Raw genomic sequence first — 23,537 nt, 5'->3', positions numbered from 1 at the left:
TGTTTCCAAGAACTAGAGAGCAGAGTGAGGAAAGTCATAGTGTATCAACAAAAGATCAAAAAATGCTAGTAGATGCTAAAGAGATTGCTAAAATAGAGATCATCGGCATGGGAGGAAGATAAAAGAAAGTGGCACAAATCCTACGGGACAATTTTAATCTTCCACACATAGTGTTGGTTTGACTTCATCTATCTGTGAAGAAAGCAAAAAAACCTACTGTAAGTGAAAAATGGTTCGTGATGCACTATCAAGTGGTGGGAATGACGAAGAGCCTCTTTATAGAGTAGATCTAGAAAGAGCATGCATGACTGAATAAACTAGATCTAAGGGTCCTCCTGAAATAGGGAGCATTGTAGTGGACATGAACATGGAATTTGATAGCGATGTACTACTTGATTGGGTTAGTACTTGTTTGCAATAAAACCAACAAATGATGGAGCAAATTACCGAAGAGTACATTACTTTCGTTGATCATTCTATCATGTTGTAGGATGCAAATTATGAAAGGGGTAGTAAGAGATTGAATATTGAAAAAGTAAAAATTTGCAACAAAAAGGTTGTTGATCAAGTAGAAATGAATGTTGATTTTCCTGGGGTTGCGATGCAAGGGTTGATGAAATTGCATCAAGCTAGTGGTGAGGGCTTCGATATTATATTAGCTAATGAAAAGCTTAAAATATGAAGGTGAAGGAAAAAATAAAAGAGCTAGAAGATAATCTAAGCCTAGGTGATCCAAATGGATCCTAGAAAACCCTCTAAGTATTCAAAACCCAAAAACTATCGCATAAGAGGAAGTTTTAGAATAGTCGGATAACACTATCGGGAGGCAAAAACATGAAGAAAACAATGAAAACAGAGCTATCGGAGCTTAAAGCAACTTTGCATTGGAGTCGTTGGATCTGGCTGATCAACAGTCCAGATCCGATCGGCAAATCGCAATCGGCGGTGGCAAGAAGAGGCTATTGGCGGAGACCACACAGAATATGCGATAGCAATCAGTGGGGTCAACGAGGACCATCGATCAAGCGCGTAGATCGATGGCCCAAGTTGAATCGCAATATCGCAATCAGCAAATACAGAGGAGCACTTACCAAAAGGCCCGGGGGTCTATGCGATATGCGATTAGCGACAAGTCGCAATCGTAACATCGCATCGGAGAATTTCAATGGATCGGGGCCGATATAAACATAACTTGTGATAGTTGGACCCGATAAAGTTATAAATGTTATTTGATAATATTTCAAGTCCGGAAAAAGGGCTTTTAAGTGAAAATCACATTTTCGTTAAATAAACGAAATACAAGGGATAAAGCGCCGATGCGATGAAACCAGACCCGAAGGGGTTTGTTAATGCAAATATATATTAATTCAAGTCCGATATGAGTGGGATTTTCATATTTTTAATGTATTTTTAAATACAAAGGAAATCACAAAACATGCAGGATTTCAGGCGGGCCGAAGGTGGTAAGAGGTTTTGGTTGGGCTCCGCCCGAGCCCATACATTGGCTGCCACATGTCTAGGCCCTAGAGAGAGAAAACCACCCTTATCGGGCGGTTAACCCCCGTACGAAAGAGTCGCCTGAAATGAACCACAATTGTTGGATCTAGATTTCCCAGATCAACGGTGGAGATGCGATGAGCAACATAAAGGCGGACCCGATAGGAGTTATAATTTTGATTCATATTATTTCAAATCTGATAAACGACAGTTTGGAGAATTCCTGTGTTTTTAGTGTATTTCTCTGAGAAAAAAGAGAACGTTGTTTCCGGGGATTTCAAAGGCTCGATGACCCATTTCGTTACAGAACAGGTGGCCACCATCCCTGAAAGCATTTAGCAATGATTACTAAGGCTTAGAGGGGGATCTGAGCAGACAAAGGTCGGGAAGCGAGAGAGCCCGAGAAGGAGAAATGAATAGACAATGTCGATTGACTTTAAAGCCACAGACAGAGAGCAAACAGAGACACACAGTGCTGAGATAGAGTGATAGAGACATAGAGTTAGTGAGGAGAGTCTGTGTACTCAAAAGAGACTTAGGGGATTCAAGTAAAGCCTTATTGTTTTGTATCTATTGTGTGAGGCTCAATTTGAGCTCACTGTTGTAAAACTCTGTTTTTGAAGACATAATAGAAAGGCCACCACTGAAGGCTGGACCAGGAGACATAGCCCAGGAGTGTTGGGTGAAATCCTTATTAAACTTGTTGTGTTTATGTGTGTTTGTCTATTATGTTCTTTAACTTATTCATTGTCTATGTATTTCGCAATCTTATCAATCCATTGCACAAAGTAACATAGGCATATCCATGCACATGAGTCTGTAATACCTTAATAATTGTCTAAGATCTTATCATCAGATCACTAGGTCCTTTGATGAAGACTCCACTAGCAATATGTGGTCTACCACTGGCAATTTCTAGTCCCAATAGATCCAATAGATTTGAGAAACCTATCAATCTTCTTAATGCAATGAAATCATATATTATTAGTAATATATCCAAAAGATTGCAAATTATTGAATCTTCATGGTAAGATTCTTTTGATCTGTGACATTTAAAGTAGATAACTAAGTCTTCTATCGAGTTGGTCAAAAGCGAGCTTGAGGGAGACATGGAATTCATAGACAATGACCTATTAAATTTTAGCTGGGAGCTTGATTTACTATCCATGCTAGAAAAAGATAAATAAGATTTGTTGGATGTTGATCAGATGAGGCAGATCAAGGCTATATGGTGGAGCGCACAAACTCAGATAAGATATATATATATATATATATATATATATATATATATATATATATATATATATATATATATATATATATAGATATATATTAATTATTGAATGATGATTTGTTTTATAGGTAGGGACCTGGCTTAAAGAAGCCCTTGGGCACCTATACAGGAAGGGGAATGATCTTTGATCGTGCCCCAATTTAAATACTAACTAATTACATAACACAATTACATATTAATTGATTACATAACATTGCCTTCCTCTTGAAAATATGCTTTGTCCTCAAAGCATACTCAACGACAAATGTTTTTGGCAAAAAGCTTCTATCTCCCATGAGGCTTCTTCTTCTGGTAGATTTTTCGACTTGATAAGGTATTCTTTAATTACTCAATATCACAACTTCCTTTCCCTAGTGGTAACAATTCCTTCTGGTTCTAAGATGAACTTGCCTTCATCATCTAATATTGGAAGCATTTTTAATGCTGATTGGTGTCTGCCCAATGCCTTTTTAAGGCAAGATACATGGAAAACATTGTGAACTTGACTTTTGTTTGGAAGGCTTAAGTTGTATGCTACTTGGATGATCTTTGTGTTAATCTGATATGGTCCATAAAACTTTGGTGCCAACTTGTTTTCCCTTTTTGTTTTATCGATAATTGCTTGTAAGGTTGAAGTTTAAAAAATACCCATTATCCAACTTCAAATTCTCTCTATGTTCTGTGTCGGTTGGCTTGCTACTTCATGTGATTTCATGCAATACTTAGATTTTCTTCTAATGTTTGATTTTTTTTTTTTGGATTTCTTCTAGTTACTCTTTTACTGCTGGAACTCTTGTCTTGGAAATGGCCAAATCCTTCCATTTGGGAGGTTCATATCCGTATAGAGATTGAAATGGGGCCAACTTTACGGAAGTGTGATAAGTTGAATTGTACTACCATTCAACAAGATGTAACCACTAAGCCCACTTATTTTTCTTGTCTATTGCATAAAACCGAAGGTAAGCTTCTAAGAACTTACTAACATTTTCTATCTGACTGTCTTTTGCAAATGATATGCAGAACTCATGTTGAGGTATGTTCTAATATGTTTGAAAATATCCTACCAAAAATTCCCTTTAAACTTGGGATCTCTATCACTAATAATGAATTTAAGGAATCCATGTAATTTGTAGATATTCTTGCAAAATATCTCGGCAATCTCCTTTGCTAAATCTGATATCTTAATTCCTATGAAATGTGCATACTTTGTGAGTCTGTCTATTACTACAAGAATTTTATCTTTCCCATCTGACATGGGTAATCCTTAATAAAATCAATGGATATTTCTTCCCATTTTTAGTTTGGGATATTTAAGGGGTAGAGCAACCCTAGGGTCCTAATGTTCTCACTTTTATTTTGCTGACATTGATCACATTCTGCTACATATTTTTTAATATCACTGTTCATTCCCTTTCAAAAGAATGTCTGGTGTGCATTATAGTAGGTTTTAAATAATCCTACATGTTCGACTGACAGTGAATCATGCGACTCTTTGAGAATCTTGGCTTTAAATTTGGAATTTGAACCCAGATAAATTCTTCCCTTGTACCATAGAATATCGTTTTTCCATTCAAATTTTGAATTTTGAGGAAGGTTATTAATTATAGCACTTGTTTTAGGATCTTTAGCATATTCACTTCAAATCTCATTAAATCAATCGGGAACAATAACTAAAAATGAAAGTAGTGATGGTTCTTCGTCTTTCCTAGACAGAGCATCAACTACTACATTATGTTTACCTTTTTTATGTAATATATCCATGTCGAAGGCAACAATTTTTTTGATCCATTTTTGTTTATTTGTAGATATCATTTTCTGTTGGAGGAGATTCTAAAGACTACTATGATTTGTTCGTATTAAGAACTTACTTCCCAAGAGATATTGTCTCCATTTGGCTAATGCAAGCATAATAAAAAACATTTCCTTGGTGTATGTAGACTTGAGAAATTCTTGTTTATTGAGATTCCTGCTCTCAAACGTGATTGGGTGTCCATCTTGCATTAGCACTGCTTCTAAGCCAAAACCTGAGGCATCACACTCAATTACAAATGGTTTTTAGAAGTCTGGAGTTGCCAATACAAGGGCATTAGACATAACTTCCTTCAAGCCTTCAAAACACTTTTCTGCTTCATCATTCCATTGAAATGAGTTTTTCTTTAGAAGGTTCATTAGGGGTGCAGTTATATGGGCATAGTTTTTAATAAATCTTCTATAATATCCATTCAATCCTAAGAATCCTCTTAACTTGGAGATATTAAATGGTATGGGCCATTCCCTTATAGGATTGATCTTATTAGGATATACTTTTACTCCTTGGATATTATATGTCCAAGATATTCTACTTCTTCCTTCCCAAAAGTGTATTTGGACATCTTGGCATAGAACTGATGTTTTTCTGATACAGTAAGAACTTGTTCGACATGTTGTAAGTGCTCCTTCCATGTTTTACTATAAATTAGAATGTCATCAAAGAATACTAACACAAATTTCCTTAGATATGGACGGAATAGCTTGTTCATAGTAGCTTGGAATGTTTTCGGTGCATTGGTTAAACCAAAAGGAATTACTTTAAACTTGTAATGACCTTCATGTGTTCGGAACACCGTTTTTTCTATGTCTTCCAACCTTATTCTGATTTGGTAATACCCTGACCTTCAGTCCAATTTTGAGAAGTATTTAGCGCCATGTAGTTCATCCAACATTTCATCGATAAAAGGAATTGGGAATTTATTTTTAGTTGTTATTTTGTTTAGTCCTCGATAATCAATGCATAATCTGAATGATTCGTGTTTCTTTCGCACTAGTATAGTTGGAGCAATATACAAAATTTTACTTTTTGTGATGATGCCACACTTTAAAATATCTTGGACTAATCTCTCAATTTCAGTTTTTTGATGATATGGATATCAATACGGTTTGATGTTGATGGGATTTGATCCTGCTTTGACGTCTATTATATGCTTGATTTATGTTTTAGGAGGCATCTTCATTGGCAAGTCTTGGAAGACTTTTTCGTGCTTTTGAAATAGCTCTTGGACTTCTGGAGCTTCTTCATTGACCAGATTCGAAGTTAATATTTCTAATTGATGACACTAGTGCTCCCTTCCAAATCATTTTCATCATTTGGGATCACAATACAACTTGATTCTCAGGTGGCTGGAATCCATATAACTTGTACTTCTATCCTTCCCATTTAAATCTTATAAATTGCTTTTGATGGTTGGCAGAATAAATTCTTAGGGTTTGTAACCATTGGATACCTAAAACCACATCCACTCCTCCTAATGGCATAGTGTAGAATGGATATTCTAGATTATAGTCTTGAATCTACAATTTGATTTTATGGCATTTTCCTACCTTTTCAATTTTCTTGCCATCAGCTACTATAACCTTCATGTTGGGCATGGGAAATGTGAGAAAGTTGAGTCTCTTCACCATGGTTGAGTCCAAAAAATTGTGGGTGCTACGAGTATCGATGAAAACCATTACATTTTTCTTCTTAATATGTCCTTTTAATTTTAATGTCTAGGGTTGTGATATACCTGTCATGGCTGATAATGATACTTACGGAATACTTTGATCATCTAGTTCTGGAGAAATTTGTGTAGAATATTCAATTTCTTCTTCGTCTGATTCTTCATTGTCTGAATCATTAGTTGCTTCACATGTATATAGGTTCTTGGTTTCTTTCCCTTTAGCACATCTGTGTCTCGGGTCCCATTTTTCGCCACAACGTCTACACTTACCTTCTTTCATCCTTTGCATTTCCAAATTAGTTTTGTCTCCTTCACGAAGATGTGGTGGAACATATTTTGTATTATCCGTGTTCACACCCTGAGAAAATCTTCGTCTCGAATATACTCTTTCAACCTTTGGATACTGCATCTTTTCATGTTTCTTTTCAACATGTTTTGCTTTTTGTCTTGATTCTTCTATCAAATTAATGTCATGAAGCTCAAGTTTCGCCTGTCGATGGGGTTTAAGTCCTATGATGTATGTTCAAATGAGACGAGTTTAAGATATTCCAGGTACTCGTGTGGCTAACATTTCCCATTATTGAGTGTATTCATCCACATCGCCTTTTTGTTGCAACCTGGTGAGTGCTAAAAAAAATTCTTCCTCCTTGACACCTTGGAACCTCTTAAAACATGCATTTTTGAATTTCTTGCAACTCATGGCAAGTGTTGTCTTCTTCCACCATATATACCAGTTATATGCTTCTCCTTCCATCTGAATGGATGCATATATGATCTTTTCATCCTCATTATTAATAATGTAAATATCAAAATATTCTTTTGCTTTGTTGAACCAAGCAACACTACACTTCTCGTTACCGTCAAATTTGGAGAGTTCAAGTTTTTCTCTTCGATGATACGTCAATACTATTGGAGTAAATAGAGGGTATTGATTCGCAAGCTGCATATTTTGAAAATTCATGTTACTATTTTGTTGAAGGGGTATGAACGATGCCCTTGGGGACTCAGGTTTCTCATGTGAGTCTGACGAGTTTGATGAATCTGACGAATTGAGATGTTGAGTAGCTTCATTATTTTGGGGTATTTGATTGGGTGTAATCTTCAACTTGTCACAAATACAGGTCAACATCACCATTGCTTGACTATGATTTTAGTTCACCGTATTTGAAAGGATTGCATGATCCATTTTAAATTCATTATGGTACTGGTTGAGTTGACTTTTATTCTCTTTGATGTATTCTGGAGCTCCTATATTTTTTCGCCATGTTCAGTCACCTTAGTCTCCAAATCTACCAATATTTTATTTAAATCGGCCATCGACATTGATGAAGCCATTTATCGGGTATGCGATGGGGTATACTTATCCAATTTATTTTTTCTTAACTTGATCCTAATATATATATATTTTAATTATTATTATTATTATTTAATTATATAATTATATAAATTATAATTATATTATTACTATAATTTATAATAGTAATATAATACTTTACACTTTATAACTTTATAAAGGTCGATGGAGAAATTCAGATGGAATTGGTAGTCGAATGGAGTGACGGTCAGGGTGAGCGGTTGGTCAACTGAGAGTTGGACGTGGGGAATGAGGTTTGGGTAGTGCAAAGATTGGAGGAAGGATGTCGGCGAAGATAACAGCAGGGAGGGAAAGTGGATGACAATGGACTTGGACATAGGGAATGAGGTTTGGGCGGTGTAGAGACTGGAGGAAGGATGGTGGCAAAGATAGCAATAGGGAGGAGAAATGGAGGACGATGAACTGGGATGCGTGGAAAGTGAACGGTGGGACAGATGAAAGTTTGATGGAAGAGAAGAGGGTGGAAAGAACAAATTGGGCAGAGAGCGCAAACAAAATACTGTACAAGGAGTGAACAAGAGTTGTAGCAGTGGCTGGCTGTAATTTTCATGATATTTGATCGTGACCTAATTTACATAATAACTAATTACATAACATAATTACGTATTATATAATTACATAACACGTGGTTTGAGAAAATTAGAACATTAGAGGACATTATTTTTTAGTGTGGAGGCATAGAAAATAGAAGAGCTAATGCATATCTCAAGGTGGTAGAGATTGTTCGGGATTTAAATAGCCTGTGCATTGCATATGAGTGGATTATTTATGAAAGAAAAGATGATGGCTAAATTGGAGAAGCTGAAACAATCACAGGCAACATAGTTTGATGATATAACTGACTTTAGTGATTGTACGGCGAAGTGGAACAAGGGTTTTGAATAGGGAGCGACAGGTGTGAGCTGGTAACCATGGAGGGGCAAGGAGGGGGGAGCTTCACTTCCTCCTACAGTCATGTAGTTGTGAACAAAGGCAAGGAGGTTGGTTCGAATCGATTCAAGAAACCAATGGAGGAAGAAACGGAGAAGATCAGCACAAAAAGGCTAGAAAGCATCCAATCTCATGAATAGGAAGAGAATCACGAGGAAGTCAGAAGAGAGAAGAGAACAAGAGACAACAGTCAGAAAACTGAGCACAAGACCATGACGGGACTTTGTAAACCCAGATCTATCATTAAACCCTGGGCTGTTTTAATGATCCAGTGCTACAGGTGCACAGGGATCACATGGCAGCATACGCAGTTATATGCAAATTTATGGGAATATGGCCAACGGAGAAGGCTTTGCACACATGGATAAGAAACCACTGGAAAACAAAGGGAGATATAAAACTTCATCTTAGGTCCAAGGGATTATTCACGGTGGTGTTCACAAACCTAGAGGTTAAAGACAGAGTGTTCAAAGGAGGACAATATTTCTATGCTATTGCAGGCCTCTACATGCTATCATGGGTGATGAATTTTGTCCCAGAACAAGAAACATTCACATCGATACCGGTATGGATAAGACTCTACTCCCTACCTTTAGATTATTGGCTGCAAGAATCCTTAAAAGCCATAGGCAATAAATTAGGTCATTTTTTAAAAATATCAGATGTGACTCTGCGAGGTAAATATACCTCCTTCGCCCGCATATGTGTAGAAATGGACCTATTAGGAGCACTTCCGAACGAAATCATTTTAGAAGTATATGATGAAGAATGGGTGTAGGTGGTGGACTATGAACATGTCCCATTCAGATGCCATAAATGTCATGAACACGGGCACCTCTTCAGAGACTGCCCACTAAACAAACTGGAGGACAATATGAAAACCAACACAGGCAAAGATCCTGAAGGATTCACCAAGGTGAGGCAAAGGGAAAGGAGGAAAAAAGTACCAAAAGAAAACTAACGAGGATAAGCAACCAAGTCATAACAGTTTCAAGATTTTAGAAGAAGAAGATGGGAACAATGGAATGAACCTGGAACCGGAGGATAATCCTGCAGAGAAGGAAAAAGATGCTAGCATGGAGAACATACATGAGAACGACAAACTAAAGGAGGTTCTGCCAAGCACTATGGAACTTGGCAGGGACCATGAGATGACCCAAGTGAAGTTGGTACGGAGGACCATGAACTATAGGAGATTCTTGAGAGGGAGAATCTTGATCTAGAAAAGTTCCTGGAGTAGGGAACCACCAAAGGTGTTGATTCTCTACCACAAGAGGAGTTTGACAGAGTGCAATAGCTCTTCCTTTGGATATCTCAAGAAAAGGGTTCTGGAGTCAAAAGGAACCATGATAGCCAGGAAAATAGAGGGGTAAAACTGATGGAGGTAACACTAGGACACTCTTCCAAGAACCTAGGCTGGAAAAGAGGAAGGAAGAGACAAAATGAGCTGCTGAAAGAGTGTGGGAAACTCATGATTAACTCAGGCAAGATGAAAGATATTACTAGTTACTAATTTACAAACCTTTCATAATGAAGCTCAGAACCTGGAACATTAGGGGTCTAGGAATTAAAAGAAAACAAAGAAATCTCAACAATAGAATAAAAGAAGAAAAACCAGATATGGTGTTTATTCAGGAAACAAAATGTTCAATAGAAAAAATCAGAGAGATACATAGCAAATGGTTCATTAAGTACGAGTATCTAGAATTTAAAGCAAACAACACAACAGGAGGGATTCTCACTCTTTGGAATCCCCAGAAACTTGGAATCCTGGATTCTGAAGCATCCAGGAACTACCTTTCGATGGTTATCCAACCTTTGGGTGACAAGGAACTCTATATGATCACAAATGTCTATGGTCCTCAAAAACTTGAAGACAAACTCAGGTTTCTCACCTCACTAGAGGAGCTGAGAGAGAGAGATCCTCTTATGCCCTAGATTATGGGAGGGGACTTTAATATGATCATATCTCTTACAGAAAAAAGGCGGAACTAGAACACTAGGTAGAGACTCCATTGCCTTCCAGAACTTCTTAAACGACATGAGGCTGGTGGATACGGAAACAATAAATGGCACCTTCACATGGAACAATAAGAGGGGAGGGGCTTCTCAAGTTGCCTCTAAAATAGACAGATTCATAATCTTGGAGGACCTCCTTCTCACTGGCCTTGACTTGACTGCTTTAATGCTTCCTTTCGGAGGCTCAGATCACTGCCCTATCCAGCTTGAAGCTTCTTTTTATAGGCACTTCAAGGAACAAACCTTTCAGATTCGAAAATGTCTAGCTCACTCACCCTGACTTCATCACTAATATTGGAAAATGGTGGGCATAAGACATGCCCATTCAAGGAACAAAGATGTTCCTACTACAACAGAGACTGAAACACATCAAACTCAGGCTTAAAGAATGGAACAAAAATTAATTTGGCAATATTTTCAAAGCCAAAAGAGAAGTTGAACATAAACTACAGGGAATTAACCAGATCCTCATCATAGATGGCTTTACCAAGGAAAGGAAAATGCAAGCTAAATCTATGCAACAGGAATGGGAAAACAAATGCCAGTAAGAGGAGATCTTCTAGAGACAGAAATCGAGAGTGCAATGGATTAAAGAAGGGGAAAGAAACACAAAGTTTTTTCACAAGTCAACCATGGCTCACAGGGCACATAACAGGATTTAAAAACTCAGAGATACTCAAGGGAAAGAGCTAAGTACCCACAAAGAAATGGAATCTTCTCTGGTACAAAATTTCCAAAGCATAGCAAAGGAGCCTCTCTTAGACAGATCACAATTTATCAACATCTTCACAAAGTACATTCCAATACTTGTAACCAGGGAAGACAATTACAATCTTAACAGGCCAGTGACTAAAGAGGAGGTTAATGAAGTCATCAAAGAGATGAAAAATGGGAAAGCTCCATGCCTGGATGGGTTCAATGTAGACTTCTTCAAAACATGCTGGGAAATAGTCAAACAAGATATCCTTGATGTTGTGGAGGACTCAAGAAAATCTAAAACAATTTTGAGGGTGCTTAATGCATTTTTCATAGCCTTAATTCCAAAGCAGGAAAAAGCGATGACACTAGATAGATTCAAACCCATAGATTTATGCAATGTGGTGTACAAAATTATTTCTAAAGTAATTGCAAACAAACTCAAGCCCCTTCTTCCAACTCTTGTGTCTGAGGAGCAAACTGGATATGTGGAAGGAAGGCAAATTCTAAATAACACATTTAAGCTCAAGATGTGGTTCATTCTCTCAAGAGAAATAAGCAAGTGGGTATGACCATACAGCTTGACCTAGCGAAAGCTTATGATAAGCTAAGCTGGTCATACATCAGGGAAGTACTAAAAGCATATGGCTTTGACCACAACTGGATAAGATGGGTAATGGCCCTTGTTACCATAGCTAGTTTTTCAATCCTACTTAATGGCTCTCCATCCATAACATTTAGGCCTTCGAGAGGCCTCAGAAAAGGAGATCCACTCTCCTCCTTCCTCTTTATTCTCATGATGGAAGGATTAGGCAAAGCGATCAAATCAACCAATGCGGAAGGAAGAATCCAGGGTCTCAAACTAACCCTGAATGGGGATACCTTGACTCATCAACAATTTGTGGATGACACTATGCTGCAGGGTACACCCACGGTCAAGGAAGCTAAAGCTTTCAAACAAATCCTGAACGATTTTGCTATGGCCACTGGTACAGAGGTAAGCCTCACAAAATAAAAAATTTTCTTTTTTAATACTGACATTGCTATTCAGAGAAATCTCACCAGAATTCTTGGCTTTCAAAGAGATCAACTACCCTCCAAATATCTGGGAATACCTCTCACAGAAAAACCTCTGAGTAAGGAAGTTTGGGAACCAGTGACTAATAAAATGCAGGAAAAAATCAAGAAATGGACAAGCAAATCTTTGAATTTAGTAGGACGACTAGTGCTTACAAAAGCTATCCTGCAAACCATCCCCATCTTCATGTTTTCAGCTCTTCCTGCTATGAAAGGAGTTCTACAAAACATCAGGAACATACAAAGAGATTTTCTTTGGGGCAAAGGGGAAGAGAAAAAGAAATGGGCTCTGGTAGCTTGGGAAAAACTCTGCAAACCCAAGACCCATGGAGGTTTGGGACTTTATGATCTAGAAACCCTAAGCAAATTTTTTGGGGAAAAACTATGGTGGAGATGGCTAAAGGAAACAAGAAATCCTTGGGCCAAGGTTTGGAAACAAAAGTATGCAAATAACTGGGAAGAAAGGGATCATATTTGAATGACAGGGCTCCCACATTTGGAATAATGCTTGGGAGAATAGAGCCATTGTTTAGAAGCATAGTTTCTGGGAGATCAGAGATGGAAACCTAGCTTAGTTTTGGGAGGATAACTGGTAGCAGGAGCCTAACCTATGTAGAGAAGAACTAGCCATTCTCAAGAATGACACAGACAATAAAGGGCTACTCAGGGTAAGTGAATTTTAGGAACATACAAGGGACAAGGGCAAATGGAGAACATGGAAGGACCTAGTATACAGTGAAGAGACCCCTTTGAAGACCCAGGTAGAAGCTCTTGCAATGATCCTGGAACAGAGAAATATTTTGACTTCAACATCATCTGACCAACTAAGATGGGGAAGAAACAACGAAGGAAACTTCAACCTCAAAGAAGCCAAAATAATTGCCACTGGGCTTGACTTTCCAAACCCTGATAAGATATGGAAGGACCTATGGCAGAACCTGCACTGGATGAAAATCAAACTGTTCATGTGGTTGGTGCAACATAAAAAAATTCTGACTTGGGAAAATCTTAGAAAAAGAGGTTTAGCTAGTCCATCTAGATGCCAGTTATGTGGTCTACAAGAAGAAACAATGGATCACCTACTCAACCTCTGCCCATTCACCTCTACCTTGTGGAATTGGGTAGCCTCAATCTTTAGGCAAACTGACAGGGACGAATTCAGCATCACTGGCACTTTGAAGAACTGGAGGAAAGACTTCTCAGAAAATGAAATAATCAACAAAGCTTGGACTCTGGTACCAGGTTTTTTGATCTGGGATGTATGGAAAGAATGCAACAATAGGATTTTCAAGAATAGAATTGGCTCAACCCAAAGCATCATAGCTAAGATTATAAGACAACTCAGAGAAATGGTGAGCACCCTTCTAAAGCAACCCTCTAAGAACCCTCCTCTAAACCAAGATGCTCACATACTTTCACATTTTGGTCTCAAGTTGCCTCTCGCCCAGGGCATAAGCAAGATCGTAAGACATACAATAGCAGGGAAGGACTTCTGGCAACTACCTCCTCATGGCTTTTTGAAATTTAATATAGATGGAGCCTCTAAGGGAAACCCTGGGGTTGCTGGCTATGGAGGAGTCATAAGAGATGAGAAGGGAAACATAAAAGTCATATTTCATAGTCATTTGGGGAATGCCACTAATAATATGGCGGAACTCATGGGCTTAGAGCAATGCCTAGAAATCTTGATTAAATCCAATCTTCACAATGCCATCATAGAAGCAGACTTTGAATTGATAATTAATTCGGTCAAAAATATAGGCAATGACACAACACTAGAAAAAGTATCAAATCACTAGCGGTTATTGCAGGTCTATCAACGTATACAATCCCACCTGAGAACCCTAAGAACACTCAGATTTGTTCATGTGCGCAGAACAACCAACAGGTTAGCGGATCGTCTGGCGAATGAAGGAGTGCTCTGCATAAGAGATAACAGAAGCTATGCTTAGGAGGCGACACCCTTAGGGAATGTGCGCAAGGGCTGTCACAAAGGTGATCATAGACAGGGAGTATTTTCAATTTATGAGAGATAAGCAGTAAATAGACCAATGGAAATAGGCGAAAGTGAACCAATAACAGGGAAGAAGCAAGTGGTAAACAACGGGCAGATTAACAAGTAGCTGACCAAAGATGGCAGAAAACTCCAGCATCCTATGGATTTTCGGTGGATAGCTGCACAAAGGATATCCCATAAAACGGACCTGAAAAACTATAGAGGGGTGGTTTAGGCCACTCATCGAGTTCGAATGGAAAAATAATTGTGGCCATTTTTTCGGCCCGAAATCAAGTTTGGACCGTCGGATCAACGAGGGTTGGATCGCATGGTAGTTGGGTCATCAATATAATCGAAGGCGAATCCACAAAATGGACTTGAAAAATTATAGGAAGATAGTTTTGGTTTATCATCGGGTACGAAAGGCGAATTAAGGAGGGGGTAAGTTGTTGACCCGAAATTAGTTAAAAACCATCGGATCTTCAATGGCGGGATCGCTCGGTCTTTGGGTTGCCAAGTCAACCATAGGTTAATGCTTGTTTTATAGTCACTTAATGTTGCTTTGTGGGCTGTAGGATATGTGGGCCATAGGATACTGTGGGTCATAGGCTATGTGGGCCCTCGTCATCAAATTTATCTTTCAGGTTATGGACAGGAGGTTTTCCAGAGCATAGCTTTGAGGATGAGTAGTGCATTGGTGGTTTAAGCATCAATCCTTTTGTAGTTTTGTTTGAGTAAGGTATGGGGTTGTGTCAATCCAACTGTCTGATGAGAGTTCATAGAGTTGGTGTTGTTGTTCTTGGCTCCATTAAAAAAGTGTACATTATGTATTTTCTCTCGATTAATGGAAGGCTCCACTCTTACTGGATCAAAAAAAAAGAAAAAAAGAATATATAACTAACTTCAGTGCATAGGAAATTAGCAAATGGCTAATTGCTTTTGTTAGTGTTAATGAAGAGTACTCTGCCTTGGCTTTGAAATTGCAAGAAGAAACTAGATAAATTGAGGAGAAAATATTCAATGAATGGGGCTAAACAAGACATTATTATCGCTCCGATGAAAGAATTAATTGAAGCTAAAGTAAAGGAATTCATTGCAGAAAGCATGATTTCAAGAGATAATTAAGAGATAAATGAAATCGGGTTGTGGTTTTGCATATTGTAAGTGTTTTAATACATTGGAACATTTATTTTTATTTTCATATAATTTAACTATTGAAATTTTCTGGGTACATTATGATGGAATAGTCTAATTCCTTAATGTAGTTCCTTGTTCTTTGTTGCATATGACTTTTAGAGATTACGGTTGATGGGAGCCCAATCCCAGTCCCCATTGGGATGAATGCATTTACTTTTCTGACTTATGTATTAGCATTTTGATAAATGTTTTATGCAAAAAAGACTACTTTTTGGACCATGGGTTTGTATAGTGTTCTTCAAGAACATTGATTGAACATTAGTTCATGAGACTATGGTTTTGAGATTTTATATCTATGTAATAGTGTGAAATTGATGACAATGAAAATGAACGTTTAGCAGGAGTTTTGGTTTAGAGATATCTATTCCATTTGTGATATTTATTTTAATGATAGCTATAGTGATTAGGATTTGAACCTGAATACAACTGTTGTCACTATAACTATCTTCGTTACTGTTCAAGGCTTATGAAGCAAAAATACTCATTACTATGTTTCGGTTCTATTTACAATGGAAATGAACTTTTGGAAAAATATTTGGTTGTTAGATATATATTACATTTTTCATGATTAGCATTTGAATATGAATACATTGATTACAGTTGAAGGCTACTCATATAGAAAGACTAATCATTTTGTCCCAGACGTCTTTATTTATGAATGCATGTACAAAAGTGATAATTGCAGACATCAATGTTTCATTGTATGAAGTTTTCATTGTGCGGGGTTTAGAATGAAAATTTTGATTGCGCATAGTAAGCTTCTTGCCAAGAGTAAAAACTCCGCACAACAAAATATGACAACAATAATAATACAATAAACTATGGGTTCTATTTTTTGAATCATTGTACAAAATCTCCATATTTCATTTTGCAATAGTCAATTGTAAATAAGTCTTTGTAATTAATTTAGTTATAGACGTGTACATATTTTTTTTAAAGAAAATAAGTATTTAAATAAGTCGTGCTAGATATAAAAATGTGTTTCATTGTCCAGAGATTTTCTTGTCCGAAGCTCATATTAAAGCTTAGATTGTGTGCAAGAAGCCACTTATGCACAATGAGAGCTTTTATTAAACAACTATAAACCTAAAAATCATAAAAGTAAATTAAATTAATTTAACTTTATGACAAATCAAAATGATTTAATAATAAATTTTATCAATTGCAAAAAACAATTAATAATGTTATTATGAATGCAAATTCAGTTATTTTTGAATATATGCAGGAAAGATTTGACCTAGTAAGTTGAGAACTATAATTGTATGCAGACTTTTCATTATACAGAGGAAGCTTATCTCTATTTCAATTGGACACTAAGTTTGTGCCTGAAGTTTTATTGTTATTGAACCGATACTAATGCAATTCCATAATTGTAATCAATGCAGAAGGGACATGATGCAAATGGAAAAGGCATGAAATTGCAAAGTAGCGTTATGCACAACTGGGAAACAAATTTCATTGTGCAGAGTATGATTTCCTCATTTTCGTACTCAATATAATGACATGAATGGTTCAGTTTTCTTTTGGTGAATGAATGAATCGATGAGTAATACAGAACGATAAATGTTATTACCTGTAAAATGACACAGATATAGTAGTGGATATGATTATTGATAGCTTATAGGCTAGCTGTCATTATTAGAAAAGATTCACATTTAATTTGTTTCGTACATGGAGTAAATGGTTTTCGAATTTCAAGATTTGTTTTTAAATTATTTCCACTATTTCTTAGAAACACCAACTTTGCTATTTTTGAATTTCTATTTATTCAAAATATTTCTTCAAACATATTTCACATGTAGAATAGTAACAAAGCAAAAACAAAAAATTTAGTACTATCAATAATGAATTCGATATCAAAAATCCTGAAGCTTGCCAACTGTAATCCAGTTTTCCAAAAATATGTGTCGGGTTTTCTAAAAATCATGCCAGAATTTCTACTATTTTCTGGGCAGAATTGTGGCCTTTTTAAACTATGCATATTATTTTTACAATTTCCTGTAAATGGCGGACTTTGCTATTTTGAATTGCTAACTATTGGGAGTGTTCTATCAAAGATATTTCACATGAAAAATAGTAACAGGTGGTGGTTGTTTAGCATATCGATAAATCTATGCCTAAAGGGCAGTGAAGATGTTACTATTTGACAAAATATTTTAAAAGTACAAAGAAAAAATGGCTACTAGGGAAAGGAAATAAGTTATTTGCACTAATACTATTAATTCACTTACACTTGTAAATTAGAGCTTTCAGTGGTTGGGTGCATATTAGTGATATGTGAATCTGTCCACGTTGGAGAAGAATGACGATAAGATTTGGTCTGACAAATTAGAGAATGCTGCATGCATTTTAGAAGTATTTGATTTTAGAGAAATCGTTTGCTTGTGCGCACATAAATTTGATTTAAAGACGATAAAAATTATGCTATCATCCAAACATACTCTCAAGCGCATATTCAAGCTACCAAATCCAAATATATGCTTAACCTTTTCATAAACAAAGAGTTTTTTATCGTCGCAGGTAGGTGGTTCGAATATCATTCAAGAGTTCATTTCGCCAACTTTTGAGGTTTCTTATGATCTTTCCTTTCTAGATATTACTTTGTTTACACAACTATTTAGAGAGTTCTATTAGTTGTGTGCCTGTCTAATGGGCCAAGAAACTACAACCAGTGTCCCAAGATCCATTCTCTATTTGCTCCATTATTCATATAAAAAGAATGTGTATTCGAGTGGGCTGATCTTATTTCAAATGAATTGGATTTTCAATTAGTGAATTTGTTCAAAATTGGTAGATTCTTCATGATGGCATATTTGATAACGACCCTTGTCTCGAGCCATGTCTTTGATGACTTTCTGCATAACCCTAACTTCAATTTTAATGAAGAACCCATGCAGTTGTGTTATTCCATATTGTGGAGGCAAGAAGCTACTTCAATTTTTTTTGTCTAATTCAATATATTTTTGTAAATCAAGTTATTTGCATGATAACTAGATAAGAGCTCCATTGAATATATGGAAAAGCTCAATCTTTCGTCTGGGGAAAAGGGAGACATGAAGAAAGAGGAAATAATACGACTATTTGAGTTATGGGCTTTGAGGTAAACCACTATTGCTTCCAAGAATTGTTATAGATAGGTATTTTGTTGCCAAAGTCTGTAGGAAATATTGCATTTGACAAGATATATTTGACCAAAAAACAGAAAAAATAAATAATTTATTTATATTTTCCATTTACTGTTGGACAAGTAACCATGAATAATGTAGAAATTTTGAATAATATAACACTTATTCACAGAGATTATCCTGATTATACACTATTTGCGGAATGCATGCATAATACATAACCTCCACTATGTTGATCATCAATTTACGGAATTAAAACAATCACATGCACACATTGAAACATCAATCACACATATCAACACAGTATGTAATGGGGAAAGCATACAGCTGAAAACCCCCAACTATATGTATATTATAATGATAGAGAACATGTAACAATACATAGTACAATACTCCTCACAAGTACTCGGTACTATCTCCACCTGCTACACACAAACTAGCTCAGATATGAACAAGTCACAGGTTCAAATCTCCTCCACTGTTTGCCTGCCTCTACTGCGCAATCCAAATTGAGAATAGATCTGATCCAAGTTCGTTTCCCTTGGCTTGTACTGCGCAATCCTCATTGGCAATCTCAATCAATGATTGTGAAAATCTCATGCACAGCTATAGTCACAACTGATAGTAGACTCACCCTTTCACCCACCTCTAACACTTGTCTCCACTGAACTGTCCATGCACTGAGTTAACTGATGTATTCTTTAGTTGATTTATGAGTTAATAATTAGTGAATTAATTAATAATTAATTCACATCACTCATCACTAGTGTATTTGATAGTTAGACTAAATACAACTAGTTCAACTAAGTCAAACTGAACACAACTCCATCAACTCCTCAATCAACTCCACCAAACTCAATCACATGAGTTCTAACTGAAGTCCATCATGCAATAGCTCAACTAACCCATAGGAAAAGCATATTTCCTTCTGGTAGTTGCATGTGCCACATCCGTAGCTCGAACTGAAGTGCTGCAAGAGGATAAGATAATGTTTATAGTCCAAATATTATTAAGAGCTAATAATATTCAACTGTTCTATTTTTAGACTGGCAGTCTAAAAATAGACTCCGCCCATATTTCTAAAAATAGAAGTTCATCTATTTTTACCAACATGACTAATCATCCATAAATAGCATCCTGCAACTCATAGACCATGATCCATATGTCTAAAAATAGACTTTCCGCCAAAAATAGCCTTCGGGCCCACTTAGTGAAGGCGAATTCTTTTCACTAAGCTCCATCATCTTGTTGCATTTTAAACACTCCCTCTCAACAAGATATGGATTATCTGCAACCCATATCCTGCCTCTGTGGTATTCGAATTTGCTCCTGGTGAGCGCCTTTGTCAAGATATCAGCATCCTGATCCTCCGTGGGAATGTATGAAAGTGACATGATTCTCCGCTGCACACAATCTCTGATATGATGGTACCTGTTTCTGTCTGTTGGGATCCCTGCACAATCTGCATCCGTGAAGCCACATAGCTTCACCTCATCCTCTTATCTATACCACAATCCATATCCCGATGTGCCTCTGAGATAACGCAATACATGCTTGCCTGCCTTCCAGAAGAGCTTGGTTGGCTTAACCATAGCTTGTGAAAGCTGGTTAACAGCATAGCATATATCGGGTTGTGTATTGACCAGATACATAAGCGACCCCACCAACTGTTGATAAACAGTGGCATCCACTACCTCCGCTGAAGTAGCATCCTCCTTCCTCCAACCTCCAAGAAGAGGAGTATCAACAGGCTTGCAGCCATGCATGTTGAACTTCTCCAGTATCTCTCGAGCATACTTACCCTGAGAAACAAATAGTCCATCATTGCGCTACCAAATTTCCAATCCCAGGAAATAATGAAGGAGGCCCAAGTCCTTCATCTCAAATTCTCTAGCAAGATCCTCCTTGCATGAAAGTATCAATAGCTCATCTTCTGTCAAAATCAAATCATCTACATAAAGTACAATGATCAACAACTTACCCTCCACCACAATCTGGTATAGGTTAGGATCCGCCTCACTCTTGGAGAATCCAAGTCCGGTGAAATAACTGTCTATCCGTGTGTACCAAGCACGAGGTTCTTGTTTCAACCCATACAACGCTCTCTTGAGCCTGCACACATGCGACTCACTGCTGAAGATCTCGAAACCTTCAGGATCCTCTATGTACACCTCCTCCTCAATGATTCCATCGAGGAACGCATTCTTCACGTCCATCTGATGGATGTGCCACCCCATCTGCGCTGAGAGAGCAAGAATCGTCCGTATGGAAGAATACCTTGCGACAGGTGCAAAGGTCTCCTCATAATCGATCCCCTCTATCTGTGAGAAGCCTCGGGAAACAAATCTTGCCTTGTACTTCTCCACACTCCCGTCAGCTGCCTGCTTCACTTTGTAGATCCATCTCAAACCCACCACTGATTTCCCCTCCAGTCTTGGGACAATCTCCCATGCACTATTTCTGACAATCGAATCATACTCTTCCACCATGGAATCTACCCATGCGGGATCCTCCACAGCTTCCTCGAAAGAGGATGGCTCAGTCACGACACATTTGCTCACAAGAGCCATGTATCCAGTGTACCGATCAGGTGATTGTCTCTATCTGCGCTGTGCTGTAGGTGGTCCTACAACCTTCTCTGCATCTTGAGCCAGTCGCTCAGCTTCTGTAGTGCGCTTTCGCCCTCTGATGGTTGGCGTTGCATGAGTGGTCTCTTCCACCCCATGAACTTCATCTTGTGGCTGATCCACATCTTGAAGCTCATCCTTAGGAACTAATAGCTCCTCATCTACATGCAAGTGTGGCTCCCTCTCAAGCGAACACTTCATGAATTTCTCCTCCTAAAATTTGATATCCCGTCGCACAACAGTCTTGCGACTGTCTGGAAAATACACACGATAGTTGTGGGGAGTATCAGTGTACCCCAAAAATATCCCAACCTCTGCAGTTGGCTCCATCTTCTTCCTGGCATCCTTCGTCACATGCATGTAAATAGGAGAACCAAAATTCCTCAAATGGGAAATATCAAGCCTCTTACCAGAATAAGCCTCCTTGGGTGTACTCATGCCAAGTATCTTGTGAGGACAACGGTTCTGCACATATACTGCAGTATTGCATGCCTCTGCCCACAAGTGAAGGGGTATGCCCTGATCATGCAACATCGCCCGTGCAACACCCACGAACGTTCTGTTCTTCCGCTCAGCAACCCCGTTCTGCTGTGGGTTATGGGGAGCTATGAGCTCTCTTCGAATCCCTTCTGCGCTGCAGAAGTCCTTGAACTTGCTAGAGATGAATTCACCACCATTGTCGCTCCTAAGAGCCTTCACCTTCTTCCCCGATTCCTTCTCGACCAGTGCTTTGAACTCACAGAACTTTGAGTATGTCTTGCTCTTCTTCTGCATGAACAAGATCCAGCACTTTTGAGAGAAATCATCAACAAAGATCACATAGTACTTGTGCTTTGCTGTCGAAGCTACTGAGAAAGGTCCACACACGTCTGTGTGAATTCTCTCAAGGATCATCGTGGCATGACTATCCTTCTCGTGAAAGGGGGCTTTCACAAATTTTCCCAAAGTACACCCCTTGCACTGATCTGACTGCGCAAGAGTGCCTTTAGGAAACCCAATAGAAATCTGCTGCAGTATCTTCAAGGCTCCATGGTGAAGGTGGCCCAATCTCCCGTGCCACAGCTTGCCATCAATTGGTAAAGGTTCTTGACTCAAACCCCTATCTTTCAGGTTTCTCCAGTTGTCTTGCTGCGCAGGAAAGCCTTTCCCTTACTGAAAACACTATCATATCCCTTGTCTTCTAACATCGCCACAGAGATAAGATTCTTCTTCAATCCTAGAACATGCATCAATTCCTTCAATACGAAGGGTTTACCAGACTCCCTCTCAAAGGAAATGGTACTGATACTGGTCACACTGTATCTACCATCATCGCCGATCTCGATGTGCACTCCAAGGTCTTTCTCATCCAGATCAGAAAACAAATCTCGATCTCCTGTCATGTGAAAAGATGCATCACTGTCCAAGAACCATACCGATCCCATCACACTTGATACGAAGCATGTGATCAGCGAAAAATCCAGCTCAAACTGCGAGGCTAAGGCCTCTCTCGTTGCAGATCCAGCAGCTTGCTTATTTTTCTTCTTCTGCGGACAATTTGTGGCATAATGTCCGTGCTGGTGACAGTGAAAGCACTTCACCTTGGACATGTCCTGCTTCTTTCCTTTCACACCAGAATGAGAAGCTTTCTTGTTCTTTCCCTTATTTGCTTTGGCAGCTTAAAGCATAATTTTCTTCATGAGATGCCTTTGATGAAGATCCGTCCCTGGTATTCCGCTTGATCTCCTCTTGCACAAGATCAAACCAAAGTCTCTCCCATCCTGGAAATTTCTCCCGACCATTGACAGAGTCATGATAGGAATTCCAACTCTTCAAAAGACCAAGGAGAGCCAAGCTCACCAAGTCCTCATCATCGACAGTCACCCCCACACTTCCTAGCTCATCCCGACATTGGGTGAACTTCGTGAGATACTTGGGCATACTGTCTCCTTTCTCACACTTAATGTTTCTGAGTTTATCCTTGAGTGCCAACTTCCTCTGGTCGCTCTTGCTTTGGAGTAAATCTGTCAACGCTTTCCACATGAAGTATGGAGAAGCCTTTCCATGCAGGCTGGATACAATGTGATCCTTCATGCCCTCAAACAAAATCCTTCGACACTTTGCTGTCTTCTTTTGCCAAGCCTCAACGTGAGAGGCATCAGTAGGCTTTGGGACCTCAGCCTCTATGAACTCCTTCAACCCATTTTCATCTAACACCACCTCCATCCTGTCTTTCCATGCAATATAATTCGAGCTGCCTTCAAGGGCAT

The sequence above is a fragment of the Pinus tabuliformis genome, chromosome J, assembly GCF_031772625.1.
Source record: "Pinus tabuliformis cultivar Carrire ecotype Pingquan chromosome J, CPIR1, whole genome shotgun sequence".
Lineage (NCBI taxonomy): Eukaryota > Viridiplantae > Streptophyta > Pinopsida > Pinales > Pinaceae > Pinus > Pinus tabuliformis.
The sequence above is the reverse complement of the archived record's forward strand: the minus strand, read 5'-3'. Positions refer to the sequence as shown.